The 20,873-nt window shown below is 39.0% G+C and overlaps 1 pseudogene; it reads left to right on the plus strand.

Annotated features, from left to right (window-relative positions):
- The first annotated feature begins 2,247 nt into the window (after positions 1-2,247).
- LOC115834342 lies at positions 2,248-20,736 on the plus strand (annotated as a pseudogene).
- The last annotated feature ends 137 nt before the right edge of the window (positions 20,737-20,873 follow it).

Here is a 20,873-nt window from a genome sequence, read left to right on the forward strand (position 1 = left end):
TGCCTCTGTCTCCCCTGAGCACCTGCCAGAGCTGCTAGAGGAATCAAGGAGAACTGAAGCCTTCCGGAACATGAGGTCTGTGGGACTCAATGTGGTTCTGGAGGGCTGAGTGAAGGTCAAGACCAGCAGAGTTAGGTGGGCATATACACTCCAGAGCATGCATACAAGGGGAGGGGAGAGAGCAAGGTCCAAGGAACACACAACTGGGCCCAAGAAGGAGTTGGGGAAGGGCGCTGACAGGCAGATAATGTGGCCAGAGGTTCCGGTGTTGGGTCCTGGCTCTCCTTCTTCCTTGCCCTTTGTGGGCCTCAATTCCAACAGCTCTAAAAGAGGGGACCCAGTGTTAAACTTTTCCCAACAGCAACACCAACTGCCTGAGCTCCCAGGCTTGACCCACCTCCAGAGGTTCACTCAGGGGACTGGCCCTTCCAGATGCTTCTGTCATGCCACCTAGATGTCTCCATCAGAAGGAAAGGGACAGTGATGCTATCACAGGGAAAACCGAATTTGCTCTAATTCACTGAGAGAGAGAGTTCCCATCTAATTATTACTACTTCCAAGTTACTTGTATCCTACTCAGGGCTCTGAAGTTGGGGCCTCGCCCTGTCTTCCACATCTCCTCGGGCTGTGGTTCCCAAACTTGAATGTGCACCAGGATCACCTGGAGGGCATCATGAAACACACCAGCCCAACTCCCAGAGCCTCTGAGCTTGTGGTCTGGTCTGGGGCTGGAGACATTGCATTTCTAGTACGTTTCCAGGTGATGCTGATGTTGCTGGTCTAGGGAATCCCATTTCAAGGAGCACCATTCAACAGCCTCACCTCTTTCCTGCTCCCCCAGCCACCTGCAGCAAATGTCTCCCCACTAAAGTGGGGGCTCCCAGTGATTTTGGCGGCTTTCACCATTCTGGGGATAGTTTGACTGCCATTTCAATCTCCTCTAATTCTTTTGGTGGATGGATGGATGATGGAGAGGGTAGGGGTGAGGGGTGGGGGTGGGGATGAAGGAAAAAAAGGCACTAGAGCTTTATTAATAAATGGTAGATTGAGAGGCCAAAGCGGGCGGATCACTTGAGGCCAGGAGATTGAGAACAGCCTGGCCAACATGGTGAAACCCTGTCTCTACTAAAAATACAAAAATTAGCCAGACATGGTGGCATGTGCCTGTAATTCCAGCTACTGGGGAGGCTGATCCAAGAGAATCTCTTGAACCGGGGAGGCGGAGGTTGCAGTGAGCCAAAATCACACCACTGCACTCCAGCCTGGGCCACAGAGCAATACCCTGTGTAAAAAAAAAAAAAAAAAAAAAAAGCATAGCCAGTATTTATTTGCATGCTGATCATTCTCATCACAAAGCTCCCTCTTGGAATCATTCTACTAGGTTCCCTTGGAAACATTTTGTTTTTTCTTTTTGAGATAGTCTTGCTCTGTCGCCAAGCTGGAGTGCAGTGGCTCAATCTCGGCTCACTGCAACCTCTGCCTTCTGGGTTCACGCGATTCTACTGCCTCAGCCTGCTGAGTAGCTGGAACTACAGGCATGCGCCACCACACCCAGCTAATTTTTGTATTTTTAGTAGAGACGGGGCTTTACCATGTTGGCCAGGATGGTCTCAATCTCTTGACCTCATGATCCGCCCACCTTGGCCTCCCAAAATGCTGGGATTGTAGGCGTGAGCCACCGTGCTTGGCCTGGTAGCATTTTAATAGAGAACCAGCTGTTAGGTTGAAGAAACTACTTCCCGGCCGCTTTCTGGCAATGTGTTAGGGACATTTCCAATGAGATGATTCAAATAATGTAGATATTTGAAGAATTTTGGAAACAGGAAAAAATGGACATGCTTGCTATTTTGTTTAGTGTCTTGACTGTTAGAAAAATCAATATAACAATTATTATCTTCCTAATATGTTTAAAGGTAATATCTATCTTGTATATATACAGTATATGTCTCTGCGTGTGTGTGTGTGTGTGTGTGATGTATGCGAGTGAATATATATATATAGTTTTTTTAGAGGTCAGTCAGCGGTTATATTTTAAATGAGATATTTTCCTTATCATGCAGGAGAAAACAACATGGTACCTGTCTTGTTTATTTAATGTTTTGTTCAGTGTGTTTGGAAATAATCAAATTCTTGATTTGAATATTTGATTTCTAATCAGCATTTCTTCATAATTCTCCTAGTTACCTTTTGATCACAGTTGGAGTTGTATATGTCAAGTCATTTCCTCAGTCCAGGAAGGACATTTTGAAAGATTTGGTAGAAATGAGCCCTGGTGTGCAGCATCCCTTGAGGGGTCTGTTTCTTCGAAATTACCTTCTTCAGTGTACCAGAAATATCTTACCTGATGAAGGAGAGCCAACAGAGTAAGTGATTTTCTTTCTTGATTTTGTTGCAATATTTCTTTCATTGTAGAATGTATAAAAGTGTGGAAACATGTACAGAAATATAGTAAGTATGAATAATTCTTCCACCCAGTCAGCCATTTAGGTAGCATTTGTATATAGATTTCCTTTGTCATATAGAACTCCTCAGTATATGTGGTATGATCTAAAATGTACTCTTATGCAAAGTTTATCTTTGGATTATTAGGACCTGCTTTTTTTATTTCATGTAATTGAGCATTTTTCCACTACATTAAATGTTCTTTGAAAATACAACTTTTTAAAGGGGGTTATATTTGGAAATTGAATTTGTAATGAAGTAGTAAAGTGTGAGCCAGCTGGATTTCATAATTGTTCCTTTAATGTCTATCAGATTTTATAATTTATAGACTGCTAGTTACCTTGGAATATAAGTGATTTGAACTATCTGTTACAAGTTAGCTATTACTCCAAAAAAGAAAAAATAAAAGCTATTCAGAGACACTCCTGTCTCTTGTGTAATCAGTATTCTAGAATCGAAGTCTACTATACTTTTATCCCACAGCAGGGGCAGGTGGGCAGCCAACTGTGGTCTTCAGTGGGGTGAGCTGTTCACATGACAGGTCCCCAGATTAAAGAACTTCATTCCTTTTTTTAAAAGTTTATTCATTTATTTTCTTTCTTTAATTTTTAATCTTTTTTCAGTTTGCCCCAACAGATTTTGGTTTTTTCTTTTTAATATTTTCATTTATTTCTAAGGTGTACAATTCAATTTTTTTTAATATATCTGCATCAATTTCTTTTTTAAACAGTACAGAAAAGATAAAAAAATTTAACAATGTAGAGAAACTGATAAAGTTATTTGCTTTATTACATTTTGACTGTCCATTTTGAGCATTTAATTAGGCAATCAATAAAAATTTTTGAAAGCTACTGAGGTCTCCATCCTAGGAGATGTAGAAAAATAAAGCAGGAAATCCATGGTCTCTTCCCTCACAAAGCTTACATTCCAATTAAAAACAAAATATTCAACAGTAAAATGATGTAGTTAGCAGTACACCCTAAGTGTTAATTTTTTAGCCTTTTGTTTTTGTTTTTGGTTTATAGGGATGGGGTCTCATTATGTTGCCCAGGCCAGTTTTAAACTCCCGGCCTAAAGCGATCTTCCTGCCTTGGCCTCCCAAAGCATTGGGATTACAGACATGAGCCACCATGCCCACCCTTCTAGCCTTTTTGAATTAAGGAAGTTGCCATAAGAGCAAGTCCACTTGGCCCAGGATAAGGAGTTGGGGAAAGTAATTTGCCCTTTAAATTTATACTGTCCTCTCCAGGTACTTTTTTCCCTAGATTCTGTTCCCTTTGAAATTTAACACTAAGCCAATGAAATTGAAAGTGATTTTTTGTAAAGCACTGGTGTACTACAGAGATAAGTAGGCAATGCACAAAGGAGAGGGATAGCAGTAAGTTGGTCCTGTAAATACTGTGTAAAGGCTTTTCTGTTTCTTTGCAGTGAAGAAACAACTGGAGATATCAGTGATTCCATGGATTTTGTACTGCTCAACTTTGCAGAAATGAACAAGCTCTGGGTGCGAATGCAGCATCCGGGACATAGCCGAGATAGAGAAAAAAGAGAATGAGAAAGACAAGAACTGAGAATTTTAGTGGGAACAAATTTGGTGCGCCTCAGTCACCTGGAAGGTGTAAATGTGGAACGTTACAAACAGGTTTATATATTTTTGTTACCTCTTCTTATGTTCTGAGATAAACTGAAATCTGATTTTTAAAATCAGAATATTTTTGTTATATAATATTACATTGAAAAAATCTTAAAATGGCTTTTACTGAAGAAGACTTAAATAAACAGAAAGATACATATGCAATGTTTGTGGATTGGAAGATTTAATATTGTCAAGATAGCATTTTAAAAAAAAAATGATCTATAGCTCCAATAATCTCAGTCAAAATCCCAGCAGACTTTTGTAGAAATTAAGAAGCTGATTCTAAAGTTTATATGAAGAAACAAAGAACTTGGAACAGCTGCAACAAATTTGAAAAGGAAGAACAAATTTGAGACCCAAACAACCCGAATTCATGATTTACTCTAAAGCCACAGTGAGAGCCTGTGTGGTATTGGTGAAAAGGACAGACACACAAATCAATGGAGGGGAATAAAACAGGGAATGGCAAACTTTACCTGTGAGGGACCAGATAATAAATGTTTTTTGGCTTTGCAAGACATATGCTGTACAACAAGCTTGTCCAACCTGTGGCTCAGGACAGCTTTGAATGTGGCCCAACATAAGTTTTTAAACTTTAAAACATGAGATTTTTTGCTTTTTTTTTTTTAAAGCTCAGCAGCTATTATTAGTGTATTTTATGTGTGGCCCAAGACAATTCTTCTTCTAATTCTTCTCCAAGCCAAAAGGTTGAACACCCCAGTCTACAACTACTAACACTGCAGATACGGTGCAAAAGCAGCCACAGACAATATGGAAGTGAATGGGCATAGCTGTGTTCCAGAAAAACTTTATTTGTAAAAACAAGCAGCAGCTCAGTTTACCGATCTCTGACTAGACAATCCATAATAGACCCAGATATTTATGATTAGTTATTTTTGATAAAAGTACAAAGGCAACCTTTTCAGCAAGTGATTCTGGAACAATTGGATGTTTATACGCAAACAAACAAAAAACCTGAACCTTGACCCATTCCTCATACCTTATAGAAAAAACACAAAAATCTATCAGAGACCTAAATACAGAACCTAATACTATTAGAAGAAAACACGGAGGAAATCTTTTTGACCTAGGATTAGACAAAGATTTCTGAGGATATACAAGCACAAGCCATGAAGAAAAAAGCTCACTTTTGAGAGGCCAAGGCAGATGGATCACTTGAGTCCAAGAGTTTGAGACAGGCCTGGGCAACATAGGGAGACCCCATCTCTACAAAAATTACCAAAATTAGCTGTGCGTGGTGGAACGTACCTGTAGTCCCAGCACTCAGGAGGCTTGAGGTGGGAGGATGGCTTGAGACTAGGAGGTGGACGTTGCATTGAGTGGAGATTGTGCCACTGCACTCCAGCCTGGGCAACAGAACAAGACCTTGTCTCAAAAAGAAAAAAGCTTTTAAAGTTTAGAAGTGGTGAAGTCTTGTTGAGAAAAATCTCAAATACGGTTTTCAAGTTAGTAGTTCAAATGTGTTACTAGAGGAATAGCTTAAGATTTCGAAAACAGATTTTAACCCTTATGTGTGTTTTTTTCTCTTTTAGATTGTTTTGACTGGCATATTGGAGCAAGTTGTAAACTGTAGAGATGCTTTGGCTCAAGAATATCTCATGGAGTGTATTATTCAGGTAGGTGGGAACATTTATTTCATTTTTTTAAATGACCTATTTTATCTTTCATTAAATTTAATTGTTTTGAAAAAATTTTGATGGAATAGGAAATAAGCTTTCCTGAATAAAGAATTTTCCTTGTGAGGTGTGGTGACTCACACCTGTAATCTCAGCACTTCGGGAGTTCAAGGTGGGAGGATCTCTTGAAGCCAGGAGTTCAAAACCAGCCTGGGCAACACAGCAAGATGCCATTTCTATAAAAAATTAAAAAATTTTTTTAGTGTTTCCTTTTTTTTCATGTAATCTTGCTTCTTCTAAAAATAATTTAAAAATAGGAATTTTCTGTTTCTAACATATACCTTGGTCTTTGTATCGATGTGGTTTATTTTCCTCCAAAATGTAGGAATGAGTAATCTGAGTATTCTAGGTCTCTATAGGTTTAGTTTAATTTTAGGTGCACTTTGTTTATTGGAGTATTTCTGTCTGAGCTTATGTTTAGTAGAGAGGTTCAAAAGTAATGTGTTTGAATTTAGTTGTATAAGAATACAGTGTTTTTTTCCCACAAATGTGAACTTTACCATATGTGAGTCTAGAATATTATGTGAAATACTTTTATTTGTATTGATCATTTGATTTTCAGGTTTTCCCTGATGAATTTCACCTCCAGACTTTGAATCCTTTTCTTCGGGCCTGTGCTGAGTTACACCAGAATGTAAACATGAAAAGCATAATCATTGCTTTAATTGATAGGTAAGACCTTCCAACACTGGAGGATAAATGCTCTGACTTGGGAATAATGAATTTTAAACATTTTTTTGAATTATTTGTTTCTGTTACATCTTTATCATACCAATGATCTTAATTTAATTATACTATAAATAATTTAGCTTTGTGAGTATATGAGTACTAGGTACTTGCCTAGGTTAGACATGAAAGAGGCTTAACTTAAATATGCAGGAGACATGAAGATAATGAATATCTTTATTCTGTGTGTTTAATTGACATTTAAAGACATTTTACAGACTTATTTTTTTAAATTGTACAAATCCAAAGATCATATTGAGGAACAAAATTTGTTTTTTACCATGATGTAAGTATCTTGCAGTGGGAACTCATTTGATTTAGAGTAGCCGTAAGATACAGATGATTGAAAATGTTTAATCACTCTATCATCACATTTTCTTAAAGAAAAAATTTTAAGTATCACATATGTTTAGTACATCCACTTTTTATTTTCTTAGATTTTTTTTTTTTTTTTCTTTTTGAGACAGAGCCTCATTCTTGTCACCCAAGCTAGAGTGCAGTGGCACCATCTCGGCTCACTGCAACCTCTGACTCCTAGGTTCAAGTGATTCTAGTGTCTCAGCCTCCGGAGTAGCTGGGATTACAGACATGCACGACGATGCCCAGCTAATTTTTGTATTTTTAGTAGAGACAGTGTTTTTCCAGGTTGGCTAGGCTGGTCTCAAACTCCTGAGCTCAAATGATCCGCCTGCCTCGGCTTCCCAAAGTGCTGGGATTACAGACATGAGCCACTGCGCTTGGCCAATTGGTGACTTTTTTGCAGCCATGTTGTGTAGTAGTACATAATATCTGTCTTACACTTGTAAGCATTGTCATGAAACCAGAAACCTAAGAGAAGATTTATTTCTGCAGATACCTTTTGTATGTTTTTTAAAAAACTAAGTTATTAGTTTTAAAGTCTTGAGAATTTAGATAACAAATTTTTCCAAATTATCGGCTCAATCCTGGGCAGCAAAAATTCCATACTTATCAGGCCCACTCTTAAAGGAAGCTACTAACTGGATTTTCCTGAGTTGCCTGTAATGTCACTTACACATCTCTGGCAGTAGTGATGCTTCTGGGCATAGCAAAATGTGGATGTAGTTGTGACTCTGACAAACAGATAATGATAATGAAACATATTATTTTGAGTAATATAAGATGTGGGAAATAAAAGTTAATTTTATGAATTTTAAACTTAGTTGTATTTCAAGCTTTAGTAAAAATGCAGTATCTTAAAATAGTCTATGTACTTCTATTGTTTAAAGGTTATTTATTTAAATCATGGTTGTTGAATACATTTGTCACTTTAATGCATTTCTGTCCATATGTACTTAATTATGCTTCAAAGAGTTTGAGAGAATTATCTTGTTGAAAATCTACTTAATATGGTATGAAATAAGAATGCTGATGAAAAAGGTTTCGTTGGCAAAAGTGTTTAGTTAAAAATGAATTGAGGAGGCCGGGTGCAGTGGCTCACATCTGTAATCCCAGCACTTTCGGAGGCCAAGGAGGGAGGCTTGCTTGAGTCCAGGTCAGTACCACCCTGGGCAACATGGTGAAACCCCATCACTACAGAAAACACAAAAATTAGCTGGGTATGGTGGCACATGCTGTTAGCCCCAGCTACTCAGGAGGCTGAGGTGGAAGGAGGATGGCCTGAGCCCAGCAGGTGGAGGTTTCATTGAGTGGAGAGTGTGTGACTGCACTCCAGCCCTGGCGACAGAGCGAGACTCTGTCTCAAAAAAAAAAAAAAAAAAAAACCTTTTGGGCTCATACAAAATATAGAAAAGCAATAAAGAATAAGATGTCATCCATGATCTCACTACCCAAACCCTATATCTTTTAAAATAAAGGGTTTTTTTTTTTTTTAGATTAGCTTTATTTGCTCACCGTGAAGATGGACCTGGAATCCCAGCGGATATTAAACTGTTTGATATATTTTCACAGCAGGTGGCTACAGTGATACAGGTTTGTGTAGCATTTCTCCTAAGTTCTGAAAATTTTGAAACTTCTCTGCCATCCTTTTACAATTGTTTAAAATAAGTTGTGTGGTTTTCTAAACATTCCAGTCTAGACAAGACATGCCTTCAGAGGATGTTGTATCTTTACAAGTCTCTCTCATTAATCTTGCCATGAAATGTTACCCTGATCGTGTGGACTATGTTGATAAAGTTCTAGAAACAACAGTGGAGATATTCAATAAGCTCAACCTTGAACAGTAAGTCAGTTACATTTTTGTAAAAATCCTCATAAAGATATTTTTGTCCTAGATTTCCTTTTCTTTCTCAATTGTTTTTTGAACTGCTGGCATTTGTCTTGTTTTAATCATGCATTAAGATTGTCATCCTTAGCACTATTAGGGGCAGAAAGTAGTGACCAATTACTTGGTTTTTTTTATATTAATGAAAGTGTGGTACCTATGGACCGTAGGCAGTCTTCAGGGACCGGTGTCTCCAGTTTGGATCCCTTTCTGTGTATCAGGGGCATCCAATCTTTTGGCTTCCCTGGGCCACATTGGAAGAAGCATTTCCTTGGGCCACACATAAAATACACTAACACTAACGATAGCTGATGAGCTTAAAAAAGAAAAAATCCCAAAACACTCATAATGTTTTAAGAAAGTTTACGAATTTGTGTTGGGCCGCATTCAAAGCCATCCTGGGCTGCATGCGGCCTGTGGGCTTCTGGTTGGACAAGCTTGCATGTGAATGAGTTTGTTCTTAAACTGGTAAGGAAACTTTGTCAGGCAGTATTTATTTCCATAAGTAGTGTTTTCCTACGAATGAGCACATGGCGAAAAATGAGGGGCTATGTATATTTAAGGTGCAGAATTAAATTGGTTTAAATATCTTTTCTATTTTGAGCTTTGATTTTGATACCTTAAAGGAAATATCAACAGTACTATTTCCAACTTGAATCCTCCTCAGCTGTTCTGTCCTAGACCTATGGCGTCCTCTAGTGGCCACTATGGGCAGCTCTGATCCAGTTACCTTCCCCAGCAGTTCCCTTCCTGCCCCATTCCCCACTGCTCTCAACTTGGGTCAAGCCAGGCCTGCCTCCCCCCGACATATTCTTCAGAATTTTACCTCATGTAATCTTCCTCCTTTCTATCTCTCTTCCAGTGGTTTACCTGCATCAAGAAAATTTCTTCTTTTTTTCCTCCCTTTGTGTTACCCTTTTTCTTTTGGTCATTTTTGGTTTTGTGTGTGTGCGAACTGAAAACAAGTCCAGATATGGAATGATAAGTGTGAGAGAAAATTAAATGATGTACCAGGTGTGGTGGCTTGCACCTGTAATCCCAGCTATTCAGGAGGCTGAGGTGGGAGAATCAGAGTCCAGGAGTTTGAGAACAGCCTGGGCAACATAGCGAGACCCCGTCTCTAGTAAAAAATAAAATTAAAAATAAAAAAAATTTAAATTAAAAAAATTAAATGATGTATCTATGTCTTTCTCCTCAAGTAAATTTTAAAGTAAAAATAGACAAAATAATTGGAAATAACAACCTCTAAAGAGGTTGTAATAAATGCCCCAATATGCCTCAATATCTACAGAATTATTTTACTAATGACTACCTAAAAGTCAGTCAGCCTGCTTTTCCTTAATCACCAACATCTGATGCAGAAGAAATAGTTTATGTATTTTTCTATTGTGTCGAATTCCTGGTTTTGCATGGAGTTTTTTTCCTACTTATTTTCATCATGAATATATAATACTTGTTGGCTGCCCCCTGGGAACCAAACTACCACTTAAAATACTTCCCTTAGAAATGTCACTGAATTCTAGACAGTCATCTTAACTCTAGCTATACCATCTGTTCATGAGTTGGAAACTGTATCTAGTTTTGTATCAACAGAAAAATAATAGATGAATATATATTTGCGTTTAGATAAGCATTTTTATCCTCTTGAAAGGAGGTTGTTATAGTCTTCTGTGGTGGTGTGATTCACTTGACCCATTTCCTTTAATGTGTAATGAAAAATTTCAAATTCTTATGGAACAAGTGCTATTTGTGTATAGAAAGTTAATTTTATTCATTAGGACTTCTGTTTTTCTTTTTGTAGTATTGCTACCAGTAGTGCAGTTTCAAAGGAACTCACCAGACTTCTGAATATACCAGTTGACACAACAATATTTTAACAGTATTGAAATTAAAACATTTTCACCCACTCTTTGAATACTTTGACTACGAGTCCAGAAAGGGCATGAGTTGTTATGTGCTTAGGAATGTTCTGGATTATAACACAGAAATTGTCTCTCAAGACCAGGTAAGAGAATACCTACGTGCTATTTTAGGGAAACAGTGTTAGAGTTTTAGACTTTGGACCTAGATACCTGAGATGGGAGGGGAGGGTAATTCAATACTAAATAAAATTTACAAGTAACTTATTCGTTATATAAATTAAAAATTGAAGATGTATAAAGAATTATAAAACATTTATAATTCCACCAGATAGAGAATAGCTACTATTAATTAACATTTTGTGCATATCTTTCCAGACCTTTGTCTGTATATGTGTGTATGACATACATGTGTATCGACTTTCTCACCAAAAAAAGGAATGTCTTGTTGATACTGTATTTTAATTTTATGACTGGAAACACTTTTGACAGTGCCTTTATATGCCAGTGGTTTCACGTCAGTGGGTTTCTTGTGCCTTGCATGTTACAGGTGGATTCCATAATGAATTTGGTATCCACGTTGATTCAAGATCAGCCAGATCAACCTGTAGAAGACCCTGATCCAGAAGATTTTGCTGATGAGCAGAGCCTTGTGGGCCGCTTCATTCATCTGCTGCGCTCTGAGGACCCTGACCAGCAGTACTTGGTATGAGTTTACCCTTAGTATATCCCCGTATCAGCTCCTAGTGAAATCACATGTTCAAGTGCTTAAAATGGTTTAATTCACTTTCTGGTCTTAGATGGTTTTGAAGGAATTGCAACTGAATTAAAGATTCACTTAAACCTGGGAGGCGGAGGTTGCAGTGAGCCGAGATTGTGCCACTGCACTCCAGCCTGGACAACAGAGCGAGACTCCATCTCAAAAAAAAAAAAAAAAAGATTCATGGCATCCATGGGCTTTTACTTTATGTATAAACACATAATTGTTTGTAAACTTCTGGAGCATGTGAGTAACAATTCAGTTGCTCTGATTTCTTTTGAAGACTATCTGAGAATTACAAAAAAGTCTGTCTTCTTTTACTTGAGTGCCCATAATTATTGCATGTTCATTTTTTTCTGAACTATGTATTGCTTATAATAAACTTTATAAGAAATACAATTCTTATATTTAATTTTACTTTTCCAAATTCGCAAGTATAAATTATATTTGTCATATTGAAAATGTTTTTGTTTTTGATGAAAGATTTAAAAATTCATTTTGCCTTTTTCTTAACTTTTTTTTCTGATAAAGAACAATCACATGAGGTTCTCTCTTTATTATTAGTCCACAGGGAATCTTTGTGAAATGGATAAAACATGTTGCCTGAGTAGGGGTATCAGTGACTGATAATAGATAGGTAGTTTATTTTAGTGAAGGGTTAGCATGGTTGACTGCTTAATTTATTGTTTGGGCAAAGTAGTTTAACCATTCTTGGATGCATAAGGCTGTTAGGCTGCTATGATGAAAAAGACATTTGCTTGAGGACGTCCTGACTGTCTCATCTCTTTCTGTTGACTTTCTTCATTGTAGTTGACACTCCTGTACTTCTTCATAATCAGTGTGAAATAAGAGGCTGACTTCTGTTGATAATGTGATGGTCTTTGTCTTGGTTGAGTGACAAACATTCCAGGACTGTGGTATTGTGCTCTGTGAGCTATATGATCTGTACAGAGTGACTGAGTAATTTTAACTGATTCCCTTATGTTTCTATGTGAGATTGTGTGTATCTGTGTGTTTTCATTTTCTATTACATACCAAATGTAGTAGTTAGAAACTATGCCTTCCGGCTGGGCATGGTGGCTCGCATCTATAATCCTAGCAATTTGGGAGGCTGAGGTGGATGGATCACCTGAGGTCAGGAGTTCAAGACCAGCATGGCCAACACAGTGAAACCCCATCTCTATTAAAAATACAAAAAATTAGCTGGGCATGGTGGTGGGCACCTGTAATCCCAGCTGCTTGGGAGGCAGGAGATGATTCACTTGAACCCGGGAGGTGGAGATTGCAGTAAGTGGGTATCACGCTGTTGCACTCCAGCCTGGGCAACAAGAGTGAAACTCCGTCTCAAAAAAAAGTATGCCTTCTGCATGTGGCTGATTGGTTATTCCCATGTATGGAGATCTTTAATGATAGGGTCATTAGCTCTGACTGCCCCTAGGGGAAATGCATTCTCTTATTCATCTACCATATCAGGAATTTCACAAAACCTGAATGACATTGTGTCACATATACTAAAAAATATTTTATAAACTCTGTGTTTTTCTTGTAATTTTTTCTGAATTGGCTCTATGTTGTGCCATTTCAGAAAAAAAAACCTAAGAAAAACACAGAATTCATGGAATATTTCACAAGTAGCTCTTTTAAAGTATGTTAGCATTTTCCTTGACTTAAATGGCCTTAATATTTTTTTGAATGAGGAGATATGATGTACCAGTAATATGCATATAGTTGTTCTGTATCATAATAATAGTTAATATTACTGAACATATGCCTTGTGCTAAGTAGTGGTGAGACTTCACATGTGTCACTTGATCTTCCCAACAACCCTAGGAGTTTATAGAAACTTGTGGCTAAGAGAAGGTAAATAATTTGCCCAAGGCCACACATTTAATAAGTATTAGCATCTGCTTTAAATGTGAGTCTCTTGAGTATCTTCACAGCCTTTTTTTTTCTCTTTTCTTCTTTTTTTTTTCTGTGATGGAATCTTGTTCTGTCACCCAGGCTGGAGTGCAGTGGCATGATCCCAGCTTACTGCAACCTCCATCTCCTGGATTCAAGCAATTCTCCTGCCTCAGCCTCCTCTGTAGCTGAGATTACAGGTGTGCGCCACCATGCCCAGCTAATTTTTGTATTTTTAGTAGAGACAGGGTTTCCCTATGTTGGCCAGGCTGGTCTTGAACTCCCGACCTCAACTGATCTGTCCACCTTCGGCCTCCCAAAGTGCTGGGATTACAGACATGAGTCACCACACCTGGCCAGAGCCTACATTCTTTATCAGTGCAGCATACTTTGCACATGTGTGTATGAAAATATATTTCAATATATCTTTGCTTCTAACTCACTACCTTGGGCAGGTTATACAACCTCTCTGAAACTCAGTCTTCCCCATTTGTGAAATGGAATTGTATCTGTCTCTGGGTTGTTGTGACAACTTGAGGAGATAAGAAATATGTAAATTGCCTACCATAAGCTATGGTACATTGTATATATTCACAAAATGTTAGCAATGATTATTAGAGCCCACATTTATTTCACAAATGATTAATCATAGTTTGGAAATTTTTTTTTCCTTAATGCTTTTGGGTCAGATTTTGAACACAGCACGAAAACATTTTGGAGCTGGTGGAAATCAGCGGATTCGCTTCACGCTGCCACCTTTGGTATTTGCAGCTTACCAGCTGGCTTTTCGATATAAAGAGAATTCTAAAGTGGTGAGTTTACTTTTAAGAATTTAGGTACTTTTGTTCCTTTTTCATCACTCTGAGTGTGTGTGTGTTTGTTTTATATTATAAAAAATTTCAAACATACAAAAATAGACAGTGGTATAATAAAATCCCATTTTCGCCAACTCTCTATTTGTTACTTATCCTGTGTTAAGTGTTCCTGACGGTGATGTTGGTGGATCACATACTAACTGAGGGATCACATAAAAAGCACTTAGAAATGCAAGATTAAAGCAGTGTGAATTTATGCGGAAACTCTTTCCTAAGTTCTAATTCAGGTTAGCTTTAAAACCTAAGGAGAGGGCCTAGCATTGCAGTCATTTCTCTCTAAAGGCATATCATTGAATAATATCATGAGTTGTGGGCAGCTTTTTATGAGCTTTTTTCTTCCTCAAAATGGAACCATGGCTTGAGTCTTCATGGTGTAGTTTTGAAGAAAATACCTCAAGCTCATGTACCTGAAAGTTGGACAGTCAGGTTAATGTTAAGGAACAACCTCAGTAACTTAATTTTGTTTGTTTGTTTGTTTTGCGATAGGGTCTCATTCTGTTGCCCAGGCTGGAGTACAGTGGCTCAGTCTTGGCTCACTGCAACCTCCACCTCCTGGGTTCAAGCGATTCTTGTGTGTCAGCCTCCTAAGTAGCCGGGATTACAGGTGTGCACCACCATGTCCAGCTAATTTTTGTATTTTTAGTAGAGACAGGGTCTTGCCACATTGACCAGCTGGTCTCGAACTTGTGGCCTCAAGTGATCCTCCTGCCTCAGTCTCTCAAAGTGCTAGGATTGTAGGTGTGAACCACGGCACCCGGCCTCAGTACGGACTTGATTTTCTCATAATAGAGAAAAAAGATGTATGCAGTAGACCTACTAGCATGAAACAGCAGCTTTTGGCCAATTTTTATTAGGCCAGCTTATCATTCACTCTTTACCAGCATTTATGGATAGGAATTTGTGAATATAACAATAGAAATTGCAACCAGCCTACATTACAAAGCCATAGTAATTAAAACAGTATGGTAATATGGTACTGGCATAAAAACAGACACATAGACCAATGGAACAGAATAGAGAGTCTAGAAATAAACCCACACATATGCAATAAACTAATCTTTCATAAGGACACCAAGAATACACAAAGGGGAAAAAAATGGTCTCTTCAAGAAATAGTATTGGGAAAGTTGGATATCCATGTGCAGAAGAATGGAATTGGACTCTTATACCATATATAATAATGAACTCAAAATGGATTAAAGACCTGAAACCATAAAGCTCCTAGAAGAAAACATAGGGAAAAACCTCCTTGTCATTGGTCAATGATTTTTTGGATATGAAACCAAAAACCTACACAACCAAAGGAAAAATAAGTTTAAAAATAAGCAAAAAATAAGTTTAAAATAAGCAAAAAGTAAGTTTAAAATAAGTTTAAAGTAAGCAAAAATAAGTTTAAAATAAGCAAAAAATAAGCAAAAATAAGTTTAATAAACTAAAAAGGAAACAAGCAGCAGAGTGAAGGGACAGGCAATGGAATGGGGGAGAATATTTGCAAACTATACATCTGAAAAGTGGCCAATATCTAAAATATATATGGAACGCAACTCAATAGCAAGCAAATGAATAACTTGATTTAAAAATGAGCAAAGGATCTGAATAGACATTTTTCCAAAGAAGACATACAGGTTGCCAACTGGTATATGAACAGATGTTCAACATCATTTATCAGGAAAATGTAAATCAAAAGCACTATGAGATGTCACCTCACATCTGTCAGAATAACTGTTACCAAAAAAACAGAAAATCAAGTGTTGGCAGGGATGTAGAGAAATGGGAACGCTGTTTATTGTTGGTGGGAATATAAATTAGTATAGCCATTATGGAAAACAGTATGGAGGTTCCTCAAAAAACTGAAACTAGAACTACCATGTGACCCTGCAGTCCCACATCTAGTTATGTATTCAAAGGAAAGGAAATCAGTATCTCAGAGAGATACCTGCAATCCCATGTTTATTGCAGCATTATTCACAATGGCCGAGATATGGAAACAACCTTAGTGTCCATCGATAGATGAGTAAAGAAATTGTGTATATATGTGTCTGTATATACGTATATATGTGTGTATATATAAGTATGTACACACATATTCTCTACATAGTAGAATAATACTCAGCTATAGAAACGAAGAAAATCTTGCCATTTATGACAACAGGGATTAATCTGGAGGACATTATTCTAAGTGAAATAAGCCAAACACAGAAAGGCAAATACTGTATGACTTCATTTATATGTAGAATTGTTTTTTAAGTTGAATTCATCCAGCCTGGGTAACATAGCAAGACCCAATCTCTATTAAAAAATAAAAAGGCCGGGTGTGGTGGCTCACGCCTGTAATCCCAGCACTTTGGGAGGCCGAGGCAGGCGATTCACCTGAGGTCGGGAGTTCGAGAACAGCCTGACCAACATGGAGAAACCCCGTCTCTACTGAAAATACAAAATTAGCTGGGCATGGTGGCACATGCCTGTAGTCCCAGCTACTCGGGAGGTTGAGGCAGGAGAATCACTTGAACCCGGGATGCAGAGGTTGCAGTGAGCTGAGATCGTGCCATTGGGCATCAGCCTGGGCAACAAGAGTGAAACCCGTCTAAAAAAAAATTAAAAAATTAGCCAGGTGTGGTGGTACATGCCTGTAGTCCTACCTACTCAAGAGGCTAGGGCAGGGCGGGTGTGGTGGCTCACACCTGTGATCCTAGCACTTTGGGAGGCCGAGGTGGGCAGATCATCTGAGATCAGGAGTTTGAGACCAGCATGGCCAACACGGTGAAACCCTGTCTCTACTAAGAATACAAAAATTAGCCAGGCGTGAGGGCACATGCCTGTAATGCCAGCTACTCAGGAAGCCAAGGCAGGAGAATCACTTGAACCCGGGAGGCAGAGGTTGCAGTAAGCCGAGATCGGGCCACTGCACTCCAGCCTGGGCGACAAAGTGAGACTCCATCCCCCAAAAAAGAGGCTAGGGCAGGAGGACAGCTTGAGCCCAGGAGTTGGAGGCTGCAGTGAGTTATGACTGTGCTTTTGCGCTCCAGCCTGGGTAACAGAGGGAGACCCAGTCACTAAAAAATGGTTGAACTTGTGTAAGCAAAGACTAGAACAGTAGTTGCCAAAGAATACAAACTTTCAGTTATAAGATAAAAAAATTCTGGGGATCAAAACGATTTAGGGCAAATAAATAAAAGTAACTAGCCTTTACTTATTTACTAGCATTTCTTCCTGTGTTGTCATGCACTGTGCCAAGGTCTATGACTGCCACTGTCACTTTTTTTTTTTTTTTTTGAGTCAAGGTCTTCGTCGCCCAGACTGGGATACAGTGGTATGATTACGGCTCACTGCAGCTTCGAACTCTTAGGCTCAAGCGATCCTTCCATTTCAGCCTCCTGAGTAGCTGGGACTACAAGCATGTGCCACCACGCTGGCTAATTCTTTATTTTTTGTAGAGACAGAGTCTCACCATGTTGCCCATGGTGGTCTGAAACTCTTGGACTCAAGCGATCCTCCTGCCTCCTTGGCCTCCCTAAGTGTTGGGATTACAGGCATGAGCCACCATGCCCAGCCTCTCGCCATCTTTTAAAAATGAAGAGAACTGATTGCTTTAACAAGAAGAAATTTGGATAGTCAATCATGATAAAATACTTAACCTCGCTTGTAATTACAACAACTAACCTTTTAAGAAATCAAATTGGCAAAGAGAGATGAAAAATAAGTTTCAGCAATGGTGATGGTGTGATGAAAATTCATTCCCATCTAATGTTGGCAGTGTGAATTACTATAATAGTTCTAGGAAGTTGGCAATATGTAAGTAGGGTGTTAAAATATCCAATAATTTTACTTCCAAGTAGAATTCCAAGAATTTAAACTAAGGGAATAATTAGGGTCTCAATAAAGCTTAGTGTATATAGAACATTCATTGTAATATTAGAGATTATTTCTAAAAGGGAATAGTTAAATAAATTATGCCATAGCCAGTCTCCATAATATTTTCTAGTCATTAAAATGATTTCGAATTAGTATCGGGAAAATTGTTAGGACAACATAAGTGAAAGAAAAATTAGAGCTGGGCGCAGTGGCTCATGCCTGTAATCCTAGCACTTTGGGAGGCTGAGGCAGGCGGATCACCTGAGGTCTGGAGTTTGAGAACAGCCTGACCAATATGGAGAAACCCCGTCTCTACCAAAAATAGAAAATTAGCTGGGTGTGGTGGCGCATGCCTGTAATCCCAGCTATTCGGTAGGCTGAGGCAGGAGAATCACTTGAACCTGGGAGGCGGAGTTTGTGGCGAGCTGAGATCATGCCATTGCACTCCAGCCTGGGCAGCAAGAGGGAAACTTCTTCTCAAAAAAAAAAAAAGAAAAATTAGATACAAATTACTTGAAGTGTGAATCAATTTTGTTTTAACTCTCAAGAAAATAAGGGCTAGATGCAGTGGCTCATGCCAGTAATCCTAGCACTTTGGGAGGCTGAGATGGGTGGATCACTTGAGGTCAGCAGTTCAAGACTAGCCTGGCCAATAAGGTGAAACCCTTCTCTACTAAAATACACAAATTAGCAGGGCGTGGTGGCACACTGTAATCCCAGCTACTGAGGAGGCTGAGGCAGAAGAATGGCTTGAACCCAGGAGGCAGAGGTGGCAGTGAGCCGAGATCGCCCCAAAGAGAAAAAAGAAAACCACACACAAAAATGCCAGTTACATTATATTTACATACAAAAAAGAAACATTTAGCATCCGAATGTTACCAGTGATTATCCCTGGGCGGTAGATTTAGGGATGATGTGTGGATGATTTGTGTATTTTTCTAATTTTATCCAATTTGGGAATGTAACTTACAAATCAGAAAAACAATTTTATCAGCCCAGGTGTGATGGTCATGCCTGTAATCCCAACACTTTGGGAGGCCTGAGGGGGGAGGTTTGCTCGGGGCCAGTAGTTCAAGATCAGCCTGGGCAACAGAATGAGACCCTGTCTCTCCAAAAATAAAAAATAAAAATTAGCCAGGTGTGGTGATGCGAGCCTGTAGTCCTAGCTATTCAGGAGTCTGAGGTGGGAGCATCACTTGAACCCAGGAGTTCAAGGCTGCAATGAGCTGTGATCACACCACTGCACTCCAGCTGGATAACAGAGCTTATTAAAAAAAAAAAAGGAAAGAAAAAACAGGTTGGGTGCGGTGGCTCACGCCTGTGATCCTAGCACTTTGGGAGGCTGAGGTGGGCGGATCGCTTAGAGGTCAGGAGTTACCAGCCTGGCCAACTTGGTGAAACCCCACCCCTACTAAAAATACAAAATTAGCTGGGTGTGGTGGCAGGCACCTGTAATCCCAGCTACTGGGGAGGCTGAGGCAGGAGAATCACTTGAATCCAGGAGACGGAGGTTGCAATGAGCCAAGATTGCACCACTGCACTCCAGCCTGGGCAACAAGAGCAAAACTCCGTCTCAAAAAGAAAAAAACAAATAACAAATACATTAACATTGCAAGGCAAATTTAACCTCAAATGATGTTTTGAGAAGACATCCTGCTTGATTTACTTGTTTGCCCTATAACTGAAACAAAGAAGGAAAATGACAGGAAAACTGTGCACTCAACTTACTGCATTCACTATTTTGTTCTATTAAAAGTTTAAATAAAATGGATATCCCTGTACAAGTTAATTTTGAACTTAAGGTAACTTAAAATGTTTTTTTCTTGTTTTAGGATGACAAATGGGAAAAGAAATGCCAGAAGATTTTTTCATTTGCCCACCAGCTATCAGTGCTTTGATCAAAGCAGAGCTGGCAGAATTGCCCTTAAGACTTTTCTTCAAGGAGCACTAGCTGCTGGGGAAATTGGTTTTGAAAATCATGAAACAGTCACATATGAATTCATGTCCCAGGTGATGATCTGTTCTTTCTGTGTTGTCACGTCAGTTCTGCTGGGTTCAGTTGCTTGTTTGCAGGCATGGTGGTAATGCACATGAATTTGCTCTTCTTTTACTGAATATGTAACTACCACCTTCCCACCATTATGGAACCTGTTAATATTATTGTCGTAATTGACTGGTGTTGATCATTTGCTGATGAAATCTAAGATTTCCAAGTGGGTCATGGTAAAAGTGTTTCATGGAACATGAAATTTGGGAAATGCACTCAATTCCCAAAATTCAGTTTGGGAACCCTGGGTTAAACAAAGTTGAAAGAAGTTTCTTTATTGCAACTTTTTAGCGTTTTTTCCATCTCAGCTGTGTCCCGTGGCTCTCAGGAGAGGGTGCAGCACGTTCTGATATGAAGGCTGCAGAAGTCTCACAGGATGGAGGTTTGGTGACAAGTACTTTGGAAAATGCTCAACTAGAGGATGGTTGGTCCTTGAAAGTCCTTTCTGCTTTGTGTTCACTAGGCATTTTCTCTGTATGAAGATGAAATCAGTGATTCCAAAGCACAGCTAGCTGCCATCACCTTGATCATTGGCACTTTTGAAAGGATGAAGTGCTTCAGTGAAGAGAATCACGAACCTCTGAGGACTCAGTGTGCCCTTGCTGCATCCAAACTTCTAAGAAACCTGATCAGGGCCGAGCTGTGAGCACCTGTGCACATCTCTTCTGGTCTGGCAGAAACACGGACAAAAATGGGAGGAGGTAAGGTCATTCCTGACTGCATGATAGCAGACAGGATCGATAACAGGGATCAGTTGTCATGGCCTTGTGTTCTGGAGGTGAAACATTTGGGGTGCTTGGAAAATCTGATGAACAAAATTGCTTTGTTTTGTTAAAAA

Source organism: Nomascus leucogenys, unplaced genomic scaffold (genome assembly GCF_006542625.1).
Source record: "Nomascus leucogenys isolate Asia unplaced genomic scaffold, Asia_NLE_v1 001306R_38899_qpd_obj, whole genome shotgun sequence".
Lineage (NCBI taxonomy): Eukaryota > Metazoa > Chordata > Mammalia > Primates > Hylobatidae > Nomascus > Nomascus leucogenys.